The sequence below is a fragment of the Rana temporaria genome, chromosome 2 (genome assembly GCF_905171775.1).
Source record: "Rana temporaria chromosome 2, aRanTem1.1, whole genome shotgun sequence".
NCBI lineage: Eukaryota > Metazoa > Chordata > Amphibia > Anura > Ranidae > Rana > Rana temporaria.
Genome location: NC_053490.1, coordinates 456,061,713 through 456,075,687, shown reverse-complemented (window position 1 = coordinate 456,075,687; position 13,975 = coordinate 456,061,713).

Genomic DNA, 13,975 nt, shown 5'->3' with positions numbered 1-13,975 from the left:
TTGCTGCTGCTGTTATTTATTATGGAGTAACTCAGGAACTCGGCAGGCTTGTCCATTGTCTCAACTAAGCCTTGCTGTATCTGTAAAGGGAAATGTAGACCTGTTGAACTTATAGCCTATCCAGTGGAATTACTATAGCCAATTATTTGCAATAAACTCTCTTATTCAGCCAAATGCAGTCAGATTAGAAGGATAACATTAGAGATGATTTGAGATGACATGGACAGGAAACAGCATGGACTGCACGTTTTTAGACAAGGCAAAAGACACTAAGCTATTTTGCTGAATGTTCGTGTAATTATGAGAGGCCTCCCTCTCTTGAAAAAAACGTTTTATCATTATCTTATAAAACTATTCTATTGCACCGCGTGGGTTGTGATGAGAACAAGACAGGCAGAATAGTACTATATGATTATAGTACTATTCTGACTGGCCTTGTCCCATCACAAGCCATGTGGGCCAATAGTATAGTTTTATAATATGTAAAGTAGTCAGACACAGTCTGTGGGAAAGACCTCTAGTGGTAGTCTTAAGCCTCGTACACACGATCAGTCCATCCGATGAGAACGGTCTGAAGGACCGTTGTCATAGGTTAACCGTTGCGTTAACCGTCGCGTTAACCGTCGCGCCCACACACCATTGGTTAAATAACACGGTGACGTAAAACACAACGACGTGCTGAAAAAAATGAAGTTCGATGCTTCCAAGCATGCGTTGACTTAATTTTGAGCATGCATGGATTTTAAAACCGATGGTCGTGCCTACTAACGATCGGTTTTGATCTATCGGTTAGGAATCCATCGGTTAAAATTTAAAGCAAGTTGGCTTTTTTTTAACCGATGGTTAAATAACCTATGGGGCCCACACACGATCGGTTTTGACCGATGAAAACGGTCCATCAGACCGTTGTCCTCTGGTTAACCTATCGTGTGTACGCGGCCTTACTGGTAGCCTTGATATTGCGAGCATATCTTGTGACAAGAAATGTGTCAGCAATAGCAATACTATTGATAAGAAAAACCATAAAGCTTTGGGGGTCTACAGGAAGAAGAGAAGGTATTTAAATAGGAAGCTCAGTCTATGCTGTATTCTGTTTTATGCTGTCTATAACGAAAAACGTCAAACAAGGGTACTTGATAAGCAGGAAAGCCCTCTCTCCCTCCAGTAATTTTAAGAAAACTCAGATTTACATGCTTCTGTTGAGGGTGGGAACACATGGGGGCACTGTCAGCTTTCTCAGGGAGAAACAAGTCTTGTTTTAATACACTTAAACCTCAGCCAATGAATGCACAGCATGAAAGTGTTTACTGTTCCTTTCCAAAGCATTGTCCATTTAGTTACAGCTCTGCCGAACTACAAATACGTGTGTCAAACCCTTTTCAGATAAAAGGAATTAAAACAATGTCATTAAACATACTGTCTGTTGGATTTTGTTGCATAGGTTTTAGAAAAGCATAAAACATCTTAAAGTGTATGTAAATTCTACAAGGAACTTCTCTTATTTGCTTCCTTTTGGTCTGCTAAAATGACCATTCAAGTCAGTTTCATAGGTGCAAAAAATGCTGTGTATTCTCGAGCATAAGCCAAGTTTTTCAGCACATTTTCTGTGTAGTGAAAAATCCCCCCTCTGCTTATACTCGAGTCAGGTTTCCTCTCCCGCCTTGTCAGTCTTGATGAGGAGGGAAGGAAACCCTTATTACGCAGTACATTGTCCCCTCTGAAGTCCACACCGTCCACGCCGTTCCACCTCCTCCTTGTTCGTCTGTGATGAGGAGGAGGTGGAGCTTTGTAAAAGTGGACAGCGTGGACTTCCGATACATACAGCCCTGCTGTGAATCAGAGGGGACAATGTACAGTGTAATATGGCTTTCCTTTTCTGACACGGCGGATATGGTACATGGGCACAGTGAGGCTTGCAATGGGCACAATGAGGCTTGCAATGGGCACAGTAAGGCATGCAATGGGCACAGTGAGGCTTGCAATGGGCACAGTGAGGCTTGCAATGGGCACAGTGAGGCTTGCAATGGGCACAGTGAGGCTTGCAATGGGCACAGTGAGGCATGCAATGGGCAGAGTGAGGCATGCAATGGGCCCAGTGAGGCTTACAATGGGCACAGTGAGGCATGCAATGGGCACAGTGAGGTTTGCAATGGGCAAAGTGAGGCATGCAATGGGCACAGTGAGGCTGCAAATGGGCACATTGAAGCTTGCAATGGGCAAAGTGAGGCATGCAATGGGCACAGTGAGGCTTGCAATGGGCACAGTGAGGCTTGCAATGGGCACAGTGAGGCATGCAATGGGCACAGTGAGGCTTGCAGTGGGCACAGTAAGGCTGTAAATGGCCACAGTGAAGCTGCAAATGGGCATTGTTGAACCTCTTTTCCACTTACAGTAGCTGCTGCATTTGCTACCCTAGGCTTATACTCGAATTAATAAGTTTTCGCATTTTTTTGTGGTAAAATTAGGTGCCTCGGCTTATATTCAGGTTGGCTTATACTCGAGTATATATGGTACCTATTAAATTGCGCCAGAAATCTTGTAAGCTAATACCTACCTGTTCTCTCTGTGTAGGAACTTGGGGATGAGGATAGGTCTGTGTTCTTTGTAATCCATCACAAATGATATTTGGAATTAGGAATTCAGAGCTGTGATCTAATTTCAAAGATGAAGGTAATATCACACAGTGGGGTCGATTTACTACATCTGGAGAGTGCAAAATCTGGTGCAGCTGTGCATGATAATCAATCAGCTTTTAACTTCAGCTTGTTCAATTAAGCTTTGACAAAAATAAAAAACGGGAAGCTGAGCAGAACTGCACCAAATTTTGCAGTCCCCAGTTTTAGTAAATCAACCCCTGTATTTCTGACAAATCAACTTTTTTTTCTGTACTTGCAGAATGTTTAAAGAGATAAACATGAGGAAAGTTGCATGTAGTCCAGAGGTGTATTAATTATATTTTTTTATTTTTGCCTTAACATACACTTTTAACACTGGAGTTGCTACAGGCCACACAAGCACCAGGCTTGAGTGTTTGATTCAAAAAGCATTAACGTTTGGCAAATACCTAAGATACAATTTTAGACCAACACCACTTTATTGTGAACACCAATGTACTGGACCACCTTCTGGCCTCTTTTAACTTTCTAAGACTAGTGAAGACATTTCTCACAGTAATTTATGTCTCCACCACCACCTACAAGGCCACAATGAAGGTTTAAGTCTCTGGTGGCCTAACTTTCAGATTTTTTGTTTATATTATGGAGATTCTCAGTGGTGGCTGCTGCTTCTAACCATTTTTGGGGAGGCAGCAAACAAACCCCCCAGGTCTGCACTCACCCCTCCAGCGGTCATGGTGCAGTGGCTTTCCAGGATTCTCCTCCCTACTAACCCAGTCTTCTTTAGATCTGCCTGATTCACTAGTATCACATGTGGGAGGGTGCGGGGCGCAGTCCTTTGCGCCCCGAGCAAAACCTTTTTCAAGCCAATTAGAGCCTAAGGGCTCTAATCATGTGCTTTAAAAAAAAGACAGGCCTCATAGAAAGGCAGTAGTCCGGTGTCCTGCTTGCAAACTGGGGGGGGCGATGCCCATGTGCCTCTTATGGACTGGCCGCCACTGAAAAATCTATCAAGGAAGATATTATTTGGCAATCATTACATCTATCGCATGGTACTCAGAAGTTTAGTGAATTTACATTAGTGTTGGGATCGTTAAGAAAAAAAAAGGAAATTGTGTTGGGGTGCGTGATACTGCTACTTTGTAATTGCCATTGCAGATATAATTATACTAGCGATCTCTCACCAACAGAGCAATGTAAAAAACAGCAAGTGATTCATCTTGCAAGCAACCTCACAAAACTAAAACAAAAGTTATGTTATAAGTTTGGATCATTAGTGTTTTAGAATGGCAGAATCCCCAGAATCTGAGGGAGTAAACTAAAATGAATCTTGGCCCAGATAGCCGAAATTAAGTAAATGTTCACTTAGTACATCCAATCACGTGCAGGGGAATTTTTTAAAAAATGGGTTCTATTCACTTTATTAGATATTAGATGTGAACACCAGTATCCTTGATTTCCACTCTTCAAATATGTCAGGCACTCTGCCAGATAAATGAAGCCTATTTATAAAAACAAGACCTACAGGAAAAAATTTGAAAGAAAAAAAAAAGTGTGGAAGAGAGAGGGGGAGTGCATGTAGGGGAATGTATAGATCCCTTCTCTCTTGTGTACATTGTCCCCATATTATGCCTTAAGCCAGAACAACATAAGGCACCTAGCAGAAGTTGTGACCTTGGAGTAGAGAATCCTTATAGAAGAACCAAGGAGTTCAAATTTGAAAGTACTTTTCAGATTGTTCTTTTGATTCAGGGGCGAATTGTTCCATTTGTTGTGTCAGTTATTCTAACTTACCATTATTCTGTATTAGGTGGTTCTGTTTTTTTTTTTCCAAATGGTGGATTTGCAGGTCTTTGCAGAGTTCAAAAGGTGCTTGAGAAGGGAATTCTTATATTGTTTAAATGATAACAGAGTATCATGGAGTAAGTACATTGCAGGTTTCTTTGCAAGAGACACATCTGTCAATGTTTTAAGGGAGGTTTTAACTGCAGACCAGAAGTCCCATAGTCTAAGGCAGTCTAAAGCCTCGTACACACGACCGAGGAACTCGACGGGCGAAACACATCGTTTTCCTCGTCGAGTTCCTTGTTAGGCTGTCGAGGAACTCGACAAGCCAATTTTCTCCATTCCCATCAAGGAAACAGAGAACATGCTCTCTTTTTGGCTCGTCGAGTTTCTCGACAGTTTCCTCAACGAAAATGTACACACGACCGGTTTCCTTGGCAAAAAAATATCTCCCAGCAAGTTTCTTGCTGTTTTTTGCCGAGAAACTCGGTCGTGTGTACGAGGCTTTAGAAATGTGTAGAAGTATGCCCTTGGTCTCTTGACATTGGTAACAGAGAGTGGATACCTGAGGATGTATTTTATGTAGAAGTTGTGGGGTTTAGAACCATCATGTTAGGATTGTATATCCATTCTGGTATTCACTTGCCAATTAGACCGTTGGGCTGATTTACTAAACCTTCACAAAAAAAAATGTGTGAAAATTCACTTCCCCGAATGAGTCTAATGTCCTAACCACATATGAGGACCAGTTTTGGCAGTAATATGAATAGCATATTGACTGGATGTCTTTTTTTTTTTTGGAATCTACAAATGAATACTAAAGGATTGATTAACTAAAACTGGAGAGTGCAAACTCTGGTGCAGCTCTACATAGAAACTAATCAGCTTTCAGGATATTTGTCAAAGCTTAAAGCGGGAGTTCAACCATTTCTTTTTTTTTTTTTTTTTTCCCTTAGCTTCCTGCTCGTTCGGTCTAGGGGAATCGGCTATTTGTATTAAAATATGATCCGTACTTACTCGTTTTCGAGCTGCATCTTCTTCCGTCGCTTCCGGGTATGGGTCTTTGGGAGCGGGCGTTCCTTCTTGATTGACAGTCTTCCGAGAGGCTTCCGACGGTCGCATCCATCGCGTCACTCGTAGCCGAAAGAAGCCGAACGTCGGTGCGGCTCTATACTGCGCCTGCGCACCGACGTTCGGCTTCTTTCGGAAAATCGTGACGCGATGGATGCGACCGTCGGAAGCCTCTCGGAAGACTGTCAATCAAGAAGGAACGCCCATTCCCGCAGCCCATACCCGGAAGCGACGGAGAGGATGCATCTCGTAAACAGGTAAGTAATGCTCATATTTTAAAACAAATAGCCGATTCCCCTAGTAAAAACGAGCAGGAATCTAAGGCTAAAAAATGCCCTCTAAGGGTGAACCACCGCTTTAATTGAATAAACTGTTAGAAGCTGATTGGCTACTATGTACAGCTGCACCAGATTTTGCACTCTGCAGTTTTAGTAAATCAACCCCCATGGTGTTTTGTACTAATTTATGAAATCTCTACTGCAAAAAAACATTGAAAGTGAATAAAAAAAAAAAAAATCACTTCAATGATCCAATTATGTGAAAAGTATTTGCATATGATTGCGTGTTCAAGGTGAACAGAAATTAGCTTCTTCGTGTGATTGAAGTTAAAATTCAGACAACTGCTTTAATAAAGGGAAGATTCTCAAATTCTTTAAAGAATCAGACTAATTGCATTCAAGTAAAAAGGAAAACAAATACATTGGCAAAAAAAAAAAAAAACAACCATGGTGGTGTCTAAATGAAGAGTTTGGCTTTTCAATGTTGCATATCTATAAAGTGCATGTGCTGTAAAAGGTTGTGACTATTTGTATACTCATTAATAACAGGACCCTGTAGCATATTTGCTCTTGACTGTTTATAACAGTATGAGTAATAACTATTAACAAGCTCGAGCATTGGGAAAAAACTCACTCAAAGGAGTACATGCATACTGTATAAAAGGAGTCTCCAAACTTTTCAGTTTACTGTCCTTCAGACTATGGGGGGGGGCACATTGTGGTCAGTGGGGTGTAACATGTCCTGGATTCAATGACCATAGAAATTCGAGAAATTAGAAAACGATTCGTAAAAAATGAATGAATGAATGAATGAATGAATGAAAAAATTTATATAGCGCGGCACATGCGAACTGAATCGCCTCTGGGCGCTTGTTGTTTGTGTCTCATGCCTATCAGAAAAGCAGGGTTTTGATCTGCCTTCTGAAGGACAGGTGGTTTTGCTCCAACCGAATGCTGGTTGGTAAAGCATTCCAAAGCCTGGGGCCCTGGAAAGCAAACCTTCTTTCTCCTTTGGACTTGTATTTGGTTTTAGGAACCTTGACCAGATTTTGGTCGGTGGATCGCAGAATGCGGTTGCAATTGTGCGGTTTGATCTTGTCGCATAGATATCTAGGAGCCTTCCCATGGATGCACTTATGTGTCAGGCAGAGTGCTTTAAATGCAATTCTGTCTTTCACTGGCAACCAGTGAAGGGATCTCAATGAAGGTGAGATTGATTCCCAAGATTTTTTCCCAGTCACCAGTCTAGCGGCCGTATTCTGTACGACTTGAAGACGAGCGATTTGGTACTTGGGTAGCCCGAGATAAAGGGCATTTGCATAGTCCAGTCTGGAATTCACGATTGTTCCCACCACGACTGCTACGTCTTCTTTGGGGATAAATGGAATCAGTCTGCGTAGTAGGCGCATCAAATGGTGCGCCCCGCTGACTACTGACCCTATTTGTGCGTCCATTGTCATGAAGGTGTCAAACGTGACTCCCAGACTTTTGACTTTGGAGCTAGGGGAGATGATTTGTCCCAGGATGGGAGATGGTGTCCAGTTTGTTGTCGGTTGTTTCTTCCAACTGGCATCGAAGATAAAGAGTTCAGTTTTAGCGCTATTGAGTTTGAGATAACTCTTAGTCATCCAGTTTTCTATTGAAGAGAGACATTTCTCTAATCTGAGATGATGATCCTTTTTATGGCAGATGCGAAAATACAACTGCGTGTCGTCTGCATAAGAGTGATAGAGTAGTTCTTGGCTACCGATAATATCAAAGAGAGGACGAAGATAGATATTAAACAGCACCGGTGATAGGGGGGATCCTTGGGGGACCCCACATGGCACCGTGCGTTTTTCTGAGGTGAAGGATCCCAGTTTCACTGTTTGTGATCGGTTTCCGAGAAAAGAGGAGAACCATGGTAAGGCATCTTCTGAGACTCCGGCGACTTCTGTTAGTCGTCTCAGTAGCAATTTATGGTCTACTGTGTCAAAAGCTGCGCTTAGGTCCAGCAGAACCAGGAGACACGATTCTCCTTCGTCTGCGGCCTCGAGCGCATCGTCCCATATTTTCAGTAAGGCCGTTTCTGTACCGTGTCCGGGACGGAACCCGGATTGAAATGGATCGAGTAGGTTGTGGGTGTCCAGATGCTGTTGCAGCTGATTTACCACCACTTTCTCCATTATCTTGGACAGAGCATTTAGACCTGTTATGGGACGGCGGTGAGTTGGGTCCATAGGATCCAAATTAGTTTTTTTCAAGATCGGCAGGATTGTGCCCTCTTTCAGCAGGGAAGGCACTATGCCTTCCTTAAATGACTGATTTATAAGCTGCGTGATCGGAGGCGCCAGGATGTCGGCACATTCCTTCAGTAGCTTGGTGGGAATGATGTCATTGGGTGCTGTGCTGTTGCGCAGTGCACCAATGAATTTTTTTGTGGTATCGATGGAGATGGGTTCCAAAGTGAACTTAGTTGATTGTAGAGGCGTTCCGTCGGTGTATTGATTGAAGAGGGGGCTGAGTGGAGTATTGTTTTGCCGAATACTTACCCGAATTTTTTCAATTTTGTTGATGAAGAAATCCGATAGTTCATTGCAGAACTCTTGGGTGTCTGAAGTGGGAACTTCAAGACATCCCGGATTCATGGTCTGGGTGACCATCCTGAAGAGTTCGCGTGGGCGATTCCTTGCGCTGTTAATTACCATAGAAAAGTGCAGTTTTTTGGCTTTGAAAATTTCCTTGTGATATCGTGTTGTTACTGCTTTGTAGAAGTTGAGGCGGTCTTCTGAAGGACTTCTTTTCCAGGCGGCTTCCGCCCTTCTGCGCTCTTGCTTCAATAGCGACAGCTGGTTATTGAACCAGCTGGACTTTTTTGCCCGGCTGCGGAGTTTGCGCTTTGGTGCTGCTAAGTCGGCTGACTGTAGCAGAGCTGCATTTATGGCATCCAAAGTATCTGAGGCTGCTAGCTGAGGAGGAATAGCCCCAATTCGGTTTCCCAGGGTAGATCTGAAGAGTTCCGAGTGGAGCTTCTTCTGAGATCTAGCCCAGTGTGTTGTCACCGGCTTGGGTACTTTCATGACTAGTGAAGTTCTGGGAATTATGAAGCTAATTGCATGGTGGTCTGTCCATGGCAAAGGTTCATTTCCCAAAATGTTTATTTTCAGATTTTGTCTGAAAATTAGGTCGAGTGTGTGACCTGAGGCATGCGTGGGACCGCATACAAGTTGCTGAAGTCCTAATCCTTCCAGGTGGTCGATGCAGGCCTCCGCGATGGGATCCTGTGAGGAGTTGGCCCACAAATTGAAATCCCCGAGCAGCAAAAGATGATTGCTGTTAAGGGAGTAAGTGGAAATGAACTCCGTTAATGCTGGAATCAACTGCGATTTGGGCCCAGGGGGCCTGTAGCAGAGGAGAATGTGAACGGTCTCCTGAGAGTGAGCTTGAAGTTGAAGCGTAAGGGTTTCCATAAAAGGTAGAGGATTTTGAAGGACCGGTTTAGTGATTGCAATATGCGACTTATGAATCACCGCCAGGCCTCCTCCTCTTTGCCCTATTCTATTTTCCGTTAGGATGCGATAATTTTCTGGCACCAATTCTCCGAGAATGGTGTTGCAGTCGTCTGACAGCCAACTTTCTGTAATAAAGAGGCAGTCTAGATCGTTTTGTAGTAAGAAATCATGGATTTCTGAGCGGTGTTTAACTGCCGATCTAGTGTTAAGCAACGCACATGATATGTGCTTGAGCTGTGTTGAATGGTTGAAATTTTTGATGATCGATCGTCGATCGATTCTCAAAAGTTGATCCGATTTTAAGGCTTTTGTGGTGACGGCAGGTAATATTGTTGCGAATTGTCTCAGACCCCAAATGGTTTCCGCAGAGTATCGCAATTTAACCATTGTTGCCAGTCACCGTGAGGGGGGGTGCGGGTGTTTGGTGAGAGAGGATTCAGGGAATCCTCGCTCTCAGCAATCCTTGGTCCAGAGGAAGGCAAAAAAACCCTGGGCAAGCTGGCCAATGTGCTGCGGCAGGGAAAAAAATTCCTTCCTGATCCCTAAAGGCGATCGGCTCAAGCCCTGGATCAAAGATTGATGACTTAATGAGGGGAAAAAGGGGGGGGGGATGCTGGGTGTCACTGTTGCTGGGGTGCACCAAGATGGCCGCCAGGCAAAGACACAGGACCCAGGCTGGGGGAGCAATCAGGTAGGTAAGAAAATGATTCCACCGATCTGGTTGCTAATAGGGGGGGTGGAGGGGACCTCTAGGGGTGCAGGGGCGATAAACAACGAAAACTGCACTGTTGGTGGTAGGTGCAGGGAGAAACGGTCGGAGCGCCGGTAGGCCGCGGCTGAAGCCGCGGACTTTCCTGAGGCGCGGCGGCCGCGAAAAGTAGCAGGCTGGCGCGGGCGTGTAAAAACGCCAAAAAGCGCCGAAAATACACCCAGGGGGGGTGTCTGGGGGCAACCACAATCGTGGGTGGCCGTGCGAGAGAGGATGCCGAGAAAAATAGAGAGCCGCAGTGTGGGGTCTGTGTGACGGCTGCCCTGAAAAGGACGGCCGTCAGTGGTTCCCCAAGATGGTAGGCCCTGAGAGACAGGGTCTTACCTGCGGAGCAGGAAGGAGTCCACGAGGAGAGGAGAGAGCTGGATTCCTGGTTCCTAGGTTCCTGGTTCCTAGGAGCTGTTTCTTGTGCAGCACAGGTAATGGAAAGTCTGCCTAGTCTGCCTAGTTTCTGACTGCCAGGTCTGGGTGGGAGCAGGCTCGTAAGCGGAAGGTCCGAAGCACCCTACTCCACCTCTGACAAAAAATGTATTAAGAACTTTAGTCCTTTAATGTCAAGTAATCCAAAAAGTCCCTGTGCTATTCCATGAAAATATGAGTAACAGCTCTTGTACCCCTTTGTATCATTCTTTAGGATTTTTATGACCATAGATGTCTAAATGTGTGTGTACTTATCTTTCATATATTTTGCTTTAAGCAACGTTTAATGAAATGTGTCACGCTTCAAACATTTTCAATTACCTTAGGTTTGTCCACTGTATTTTTCAGGTGCTTATGTGCCTGCAAAGATTTACTTGCAGCAGTAGTCACAGGGTTCAGATGATAGAAAACCAGGTTCTGAGATGTGTAATTTGGCATCAAAAGCAATGCTGTTTTTCCTTAACTGTTTTGTTAATGAAGCATTCACAAAAAAACGGTTTTAGCTACAATCAGGGACAAAATTGAAGCTTCATTTTCCAATAATAACCTCTATGACACCTAGGAAATTCCTGACACTATAATCCATAAAGTTTGTCGGGACGACACTTTGCTTCTCACTAATTCAGCAGTACTGCAAAATAAGGCATTTTAACTACAAAACAGTTCCCAGCCCCAGCCGGGGAAAATGAACCAATTACAGGCTATTTGTTAAGCTGGTCATACATTATACAATTTCCTTTAGATATACCCTAAACTGTGTAGTGCAAGGGCCTGACTGATTGCATCCAATTTGGAAGTGTTTAGGTTTGTTCTCATATTATATGGTTTTGGTAACTCTACAGGAAAATTGTACAAGAAGATTGTATACTATATGGCCAGCCTAAGGAATGGAGCCCAGCATAGCAGTTAGTACCCCACCCTAGATTAGATACTAACATGAAGTAATGCTGTAATACAAATAACATCAAATTTACTATTTTTCACACTTTGTGGAAGATGTTTCAGTAGATGAAAATTTCTGATTTCACCTGTTAATAAATATATTCCATAGAAAACAATGATGTTGACAGCAAATATGTAGAAAAATATCTGGAATGGTATAACCATTTAAATGCAGTGAATTAAAGTGGAGGTTCACCCGGAAATGAAAATTTTTAACATTAGATTCATGCTCATTTTGTCAAGGGGAATCGGGTAGTATTTTTAAAATCAAAGCCGTACTTACCGTTTTAGAGATACATCTTCTCCGTCGCTTCCGGGTATGGGCTGCGGGACTGAGCGTTCCTATTTGATTGACAGTCTTCCGACAGGCTTCCGACGGTTGCATCTATCGCGTCACGATTTTCCGAAAGTAGCCGAACGTCGATGCGCAGGTGCCGTATAGAGCCGCGCCGACGTTCGGCTTCTTTCAGCTACTCGTGCTAACTTTGCTAATATGTGGTAAATCGACAAAATCTTTTGCCAGTGCTCAAACAAAATCCAAAATGTGGGCAAGTATAAAATACTTACTGGTGAGTCGCGGTGTCTAACATAGATCAGGTATGCCAAGTGTAAATGACAATTCACAATCCTTTTAGTGTCCAAGCCACCTATTGCCTATGTTGATAGTGCGGCTGACAGCAAAAATGTGTCCACAACAAGCATAGGTGTGCGCAGCCTATTGCATTAGGGTGTGCACCCTAAAGCTCAAACATACTACTGATCACTCACGATAAAAGGGAAGGGGCCGGTAAGTTACATATTTACCGGTCCCTTCCCCCATTCATCCTAAAACATCCCTGCAGCAACAGTCAGAGGGAGAGGAGAGTAGGGAAGCCGGCAACGCTGCAAGGGTAAGGAGTGGGGGAACCTAGGCAGTAGGGGGAATCTGTGCTGCACAGGGTGATTAGGGTGTGCCTGGGCACACCTGGCACACCCTGTGCGCACGCCTATGACAACAAGGGATGTGGAGAGGGAAATGTGAAAAGTGTGGGAAAAGTGTTTATACAATGTACCTCAACAAGTGTTTATGTATTACGTTAATGCACTGTATTTAGATTAATTTAATGCACAATTATGTGAAAAAAATTTATCTTAAAGTGAAATAACTCTATATTGCAGGAGTGGTAAAAACCCTGAAGAAGAAATTATTTACATACATATTTTGAAACGCGTTGGTCACACCCACCTACTGAATAGCACCTACAAGTGCACAATGAATGGTAGAGTGGAACAGCAAGTAGCTGGGAAATGCCACTATAACACATTTCAAAATTTCTAAGTGATAGACACTATTGTGTTATTGGAATTGAAACTTACTTGAGCCTTGTCAACTGCTCATTGTTTTTACAAACTATATTATCGTGTTGATTTTAAAAGTGATCAAATAAAAAAACTCTTTAATGCATTATTGTTGCAATTGCCTTAAAAATCCCAAAATGAGGATTAACATGATTGTGTCATCTAGGGCTAGGAGTTAAGTTCGAGAAGTATGAATGATGACCCAAGATGATGCCTTAATAATGATAGCAATGTCTTTCTGGGGAAAAAAAGATAAGGGTAACTCTATGATCTCTATGAGAGATATTAAATACCTGCTAAGATTATACTTACACCTAATTTAATCTGCATGCAGGTAACATGCTTACATTTTCCCAGACTCCATCAACCACCATAGCATTCAAACCAACTGCAATTTTTTGTTGGTGAACCAAGAAATGGGTATAATTTACTATTGTTGTCTTTTCTAGGAAACAACAACAATTTCTCGGCCGCAGTTTTCTTTGTACAAACCAGTAATATAATCACCGCAAATTACTGGCTTCAAAATCACATTAAAATGTCAGCGTGTCAGTTTAAAATAATACAGAAGCAAACATTTTATTGTTTAATAACATAAATTATAGCACTGCCTTCATAAAACTGTTGTTTACATTTCATTTAGTCCATTCCAATTTTGAAAAAAAAAAACTAAGGGGTTTATTTCTTATTAGAAATGCAAAGTACATCACTGACATTCCCTTCGGAAAATATTCGTTGTCTGACTGCCCTGCTTTAATTGTTGGAGTCACTTATTCACAAGTCTGCTGACTCCTGACCTTTCTTTGTTTTCCAGATTCTGACTGCTCTCAGATTCAATGTCTCATTTGGGTCAGGGTTGCCAACCGCCAGTAAATTTACTGACAGTTTGTAAAAATCAGTGATTTTTTTTTAACAACTGCCAGTAAATATCAGAGGCTAATAATGTCATGTTGTGTTGACTTTTTAAGTGTAAATCAAGCAAATTACTTTGTTATAGGTGTAGCAGCCTGCTACTTTCTAGCCGGCGCTGCTTTAAATTTAGAGGGTAGTCTGAGGCCCCGTACACACGACAGAGTTTCTCGGCAGAATTCACCGAGAAACTCGGTCAAAACCCGGATTCTGCCGAGAAACTCTGTCGTCTGTACAGTTTTGGCTCGATGGAGCCGCCGAGGAGCTCGACGAGAAAATAGAGAACATGTTCTCTATTTTCTCGTTGTTCTATGGGAGAAGGCGGCCCGCCGAGCTCCTCGGCGGCTTCATCCCAGA